Genomic DNA, 6,000 nt, shown 5'->3' on the forward strand with positions numbered 1-6,000 from the left:
AATTTATTATTTACTGCTGAATTTCTTTTATTTGTTCAACTTTTGTGTGTGTGTGTGTCTTTTTAGGGCTGCACCCGTGGTGCATGGAGGTTCCCGGCTAGGGGTCCAATCAGAGCTGTAGCTGCTGGCCTACGCCACAGCCATAGCAACACAGGATCCGAGCTGCGTCTGCAACCTACACCACAGCTCACGGCAACACCAGATCCTTACCCACTGAACAAGGCCAGGGATCAAACCCCATCCTCATGGATACTAGTTGGGTTTGTTAACCACTGAGCCACAACAGGAACCCCATGTTCAATTTTTTGATCCTAGAATTATTTGATGTTTTTTCACCCACTTTCTTTTTTATATACTCCATTAGTTTTTCATATGTCTATGATACTGATTTTTGGTGTTCAACTATTCCATAGAATATACTAGTTCCATTTTGATCACTGAACTCCCTTTCAGGACCCTCTACTAACCTGCTTCTGTGTTTACTGGTTGTTCTTTACTTAAGAGTCTGAGTCCTTGTACCTTTTAAAATATCTCTGGTTTCTCTTCACCTGAGTTATGAGCATAGAATTTTAAAGCCCTCAGAATTTTCAAGGCATTCCTCCACTGTGTTCCATGTTCTGCCACACTTCTAAGAAGTTCAATGGAATTCTAATTTTTCTTTCTGGAAAACAAAAGAAGTTTTATCCCTTGTGTGTAAAAATTCACAATGATGTGCTTTGATGTTGAGTTTCTTCTTAATTTCGATAAGGACTCAATGAATTCTCTTAATCTATAAAATCATGTCCTTCCATTCTGGGATATTTTCCTGTATTATTTCTTCCTAAATTTCTTCTCCACATTTTTTTCCCTCTGGTTTCTCTTTCTAGACATACTATTAGATAGATATTAATTTATGTATAATATATATATATTAGACATCCTAGACCACTCCTCTTAGTTTCTTATATTTTCACTTCTATTTCCATAACTTTTTCTTTTTCAGTGATTTCCTTAATGAAATATTACCACTATTCTGTGGCAAAACAGATTTGTGAGTGACTGCCACAGTGATTTTTGTTGTGGGGGGCTGTGCCCACAGCATGTAGAAGTTTCTAGGCCAGTAACCACACCAAGCAGTAACCAAAGCCTCAGCAGTGACACCAGGTCCTTAACCCACTAAGCCACCAGGGAATTCCACCCCCCCCCCACACACACACTGCCCCTATATTTTAAGTCATTCCTCCAGGAATACCATTTCCTGATATTCAATATTTGCATGCTGCCCTTCCCTTCAGAGTGGCTGGGTCCTGGTTCTTTCTTCTAATCATTGGAATGTGAAAAGGGGAATAAGATCCATGTGATCATCACATGAGTGTGATTTCATAATAGTGTTACTCTCATCTTCCTAGGTTCTTTCTCTCTCCTCATTGTTGATTTTGAAAAGGCAAGCTGCCATGAATCCTATAGCTACAAGGTAATGCATTTTGCAAACTATTTGAAGGAGCTTAAAATTAGATCTTTCCCCAGTCAAGCTTCTGGTAAGAACTTAGTTCTGGCTGATACATTGATTGTAGCCATGTGAAACCCTTAGCAGAGGATACAGCTAAGCTGTGCCCAGACACATGACCCACAGAAACTGTGACTTAATAAATGTGTGTTGTTTCAAGCTGTCAAGTTTGTGGTAATTTGTTTTGCAGCATATAAAATATATTTTTTCCTATGAATTTTAAATTTGGGGTGTTATGTTTATCCTTCCAAAGGCTCTCTTGCTGGTTGTCCTTCTCTCTCTTTCTTAAAGTAATATCCTATTCTTGTTTCATGGATATGACATCTTTTTTTTTCAATTTTTTTCTTGTTCTTTCTGTTATCTCTGTTTACCTCTGGCTCTCTGGGATGTGTGTGTGTGTGTGTGTGTGTGTGTGTGTTTAGTTTCTGGCTTTCCTAAGATGTCCGTGATCCTTAGCAGTATGTTGTATTTGAGTGACACTCTAATGAGCTGATGAGACGATCTGTTGTGTGGGAAGGGTCATTAAATTGGTATCCTTTTCTCTAAAATAGTATCTGTGGAGGCAACTTTTTCATTGGGGGAACTCCCAGATGTCAGTATTTAATGATTTTTTTCTGGGGACATTCAGTTTCATAAAAGAAGGCTCTATTATTATTATTATTATTTTTTTTTTTAGGGCCACATACATGGCATATGGAAGTACCTGGGCTAGTGGTCAAATTGGAGCCATAAATGCTAGCCTACGTCACAGCCACAGCAATTTCATATCTGAGCAATGTCTGCGACCTACACCAAAGCTCATAGCAACACCAGATCCTTAACCCAATAAGCAAAGCCAGGGATCAAACCTGCATCCTCATGGATACTAGTCAGGTTCATTACCACTGAGCCACATGGGAACTCTCTCTCTCTCTCTCTCTCTCTCTTTTTTTTGGAAGTACTAGTCTCCTGTGAAGATGGGAGAAAAAGGATGAGTGAGTTCTTTGTTTAGTGTCAAGACTTCCATTTATTTCACTTTTTAACACCATGGCTCATTCCAGTCTTTAGATGGTCTAGTTGCCCTGAATTCAGAGGTTATTTTCTTAAAATAATCAACCTTTTCAATGGTTAAGTTAGGTGACATGAGGTTGCTGTTGCCTGGTGTAATCTGGTGTTCCAGTTATCTTCTGTTGCAGGAAAAACCACCTAAAACTTAGTGGCTTACTTTTAAAACTTATTATCCCTCATGGTTCTGTGAGTTGACTGAACTCAGCTGATTCATTCTTAACTCAGGGTAGGGGTTTCTCATGCTGGGGCAGTCAGATCGCATTTGGGGCTGGAATCATCTGAAGGCTCAACTGGGGTAAATATTCCATAAATAATTCACTCAGATATTTGGCAGTGGATACTGGCTCCAGCTGGAGGTTTAGTTTCAAGCGATCCCTTTATGGGTCTTAGGCTTCTGAGAGCAGAGTGGTTGAGTTCCAAGAGCAAATGCTGTAAGAAAAATGTGAACACTGCTAGTTTCTCAAGGCTGAGCCTTAAAATCTATACGGTATCACTCCCATCATATTTGATTGGTCAAAGCAGACTAGCCTTTACCAGATTCAAGCAAGGAGCAGTCCCTACCTCTTGATGAAAGAAGTGTCAAATAATTTGTGACTATCTTTAACCTATCATATCTGACTCTACTGGCTGGGGAGGGACATCGGAGATCAGCCGTCCTGCATACAGAAGACAAAATCTTCTTGTGTTTGGCCCTGCAACTCTCTGTGATAGCTCTCTTCTGCTGCATCTTGCTTTGAAGCCTTGATTCTCTTAGGAGTTTTAATTCAGTTTGAAGCTTCTTCTCTGGTACTGTCAATGTTCACTCTCTTGTCTGCCTTCCATTTCCTAAATTTTTTAATTTACTGAAATCACTCAATTTCTGTTGTTTCTTATTCTTTGTCCTGGTATGTTCATACTCTTCAGTTTTTATTTTCATTTTAGTGGAGCTCCACAAAAAGAAAAAATAAAGTCATGTGGTGCAATTTTCTGAGTCCAACAATAATTTATATCTATTGTTATATGATAACAACTCGACTGTGTAGAGTGCTTTAAAATTTAAAAATCCACTTTGGCACACATCATTTTGTTTGATCCTCATTAATTTTGAAAGAAATGTAGGACAATCGTGATCCCTATTTTAGAGGTGAACAAGCTGAAATCAGAGACACAAAATGAATTGAACAATGTTGCTCATGGGATTTGCTTTCATTTAAATCCTTCAGGGAAATGTTCTGGAATTAAGTCTAAAGGACAGGGACAAGTCAAAGAAAATAAAACTTTTTTTTCTTTTTATTTGAGGAGGAGGAGGCGGTGAGGAGGTGGAGTTCAGCAAAACTAGAATTTGTGTAGCACTGATGTGGCCAGGCTGAAGTCTGGGGTTTTTATGTAAATAGGTAGCTGTGGTGGGGTGGATCAGGAACCTATTTGTTACATAGCAGGAAGACTTTAGTGACCTCGCTCAGCTTCCTACTTTAGGCACACTGGTGATTCTGTTCACTTGATCCACATGCTGGGATGTGAGAGGTCTTTTTTTTCCCCACATCCCTTTGCAGGAGCCCATTTTGGCTGTTCTTAGGGTAGTGACTGAGTTTCAAAGAGGAAGAACCTATAATGTCTCCCAGGCATACTACAAAGGAAATATAAGTCATCAGACAGTTGGATCTGGATCTGGGCCAGGATAACTCAACTCTTCTTGTAGAAGGTGCCATGGGATCTATAGTGATGGCAGGTGATGGAAGAAGTGGGTCCCCTCAGCTTTATGTCTTGTCTGAAAGATGATAACCATGCTAATAAATTTAGTGCCACATTCTTTACAGTGTGCTCATCCGACCCCTAGAATAAGGCCATAAACCATAATGGGGTCCATGATGCTTTCAATTATTAGACATTCATTTCTGCTCTTCATTTTTTCCCTCTGCTGCCCAAATTTGGCTTTACTGATGTGCTTTCTGGAGGCATGGGAGATGGCAGGGTTTGAAAAAGAGGTCCACTTTTTAGAAACCTGAGAAAAATCATATGCCTATCAAAATAAATCCTATGCTCCCTAATGGAGGAAGAGATAACACTGTGTCATTGTATCCACAATAAATTCAAAGGCATATCATAATGAACAGAACCTATTTGCAGGCATTTCTGGGTCTTTTCAGAGCCATAGGCTATGTTATGTTATTGACATCCTAATTAAGAGAAGCATTGAATTTTTCTTTTGGTAGATAGTAGTTAGGGTTTGTATAACCTTACCATTTTCAGGCTTTTTTGAGAACAGGAAAGCACCCAGAAAAGAGCTTTATGGGATGTGGCACTGAGCCCCAGAGAGAGAGTGAGTTTGTAAGCAAAAGAGGGGAGAAGAATAGAATTTGGTGTTACAAGAAGATATGTTATTTGGGTTTCTTGCCCTGATACTGAACAATAAAAAATTGCCTTTCCAGTTGTTTGAAGCAAGGCTGGAAAGGCTAGTTTCTTTCCTGCTGGTCTTTCCCTCTACATTTTATTAAATATTTCAACTCTTTCCTGCGTTTCCAGACACACTGTCAAAACTTGAATACCAGAACAATACTAAAATCTCACCTCTGATGCTTGCTTTTGATTCCAGGGAAGCTGGACAGTACACTCAAAAGAGAATTAAAGAACCATTAATGTTAATGAAATACTAAATGTGAAAATTGTATTTCTGACTCCCTCAAGAAACTGAAGACTCTTAGATATCCTACTCTGAGACCTGACATAAAATTAAAACTTCCCCATTCATTCTTACCCAACATTCTGTCACGAATGACAGTCTTTCACCAGCAACAAAATGGAATACTTAGTGAAAAAATGAAGGAAAACAACAGAAGAGAATTACATCTCTTTGAGAAGACTATCAGGCTAGGATTATGCCAAATCTCTTGGTGATTTTTTTAACATTATTTTTTTTATTAAAGTATAATTGATTTACAATGTTGTGCCAATTTCTGCTGTATAGGACTACTTCCAGCTCCCTGCATACATTGTGCTAGTTCACCCTTCTTTTTGATGGTTTTGTGCTTCCTTAAGGTTCTGTTACATATTTATAATAATATTCATGCCATTTGTATCTGTCTCCTTCAGACTCTAATTCCTTGAAAATTATATATATATATATATATATATATATATATATATATATATGCTCAATGCAAGTTCGATGACTAAAGCATGTCAAGATCATATATAAATAAACAAGACAGAAAGAAAATAGACAAAAGTGAAATTCATGGTCACATTAGATTTTATTTTATTTTATTTATTTTGCTTTTTAGGGCTGTGCCCATGTCATATGGATTCCCAGGCTAGGGGTCGAATTGAGCTACGGCTGCCAGCCTATACCACAGCCACAGCAATGAGGGATCTGAGCCATGTCCACAACCTACACCACAGTTCATGGCAATGCCAGATCCTTAGCCCACTGAACAAGGTCAGGGACTAAACCCACGTCCTAACTGATCCTTGTGTTAATTTATGCTGAG

This window comes from Sus scrofa, chromosome 1 (assembly GCF_054392235.1).
Source record: "Sus scrofa isolate SSC_HxYL_T2T_F1_AM1 chromosome 1, Sscrofa_HxYL_maternal_Yorkshire_Landrace_v2.0, whole genome shotgun sequence".
Lineage (NCBI taxonomy): Eukaryota > Metazoa > Chordata > Mammalia > Artiodactyla > Suidae > Sus > Sus scrofa.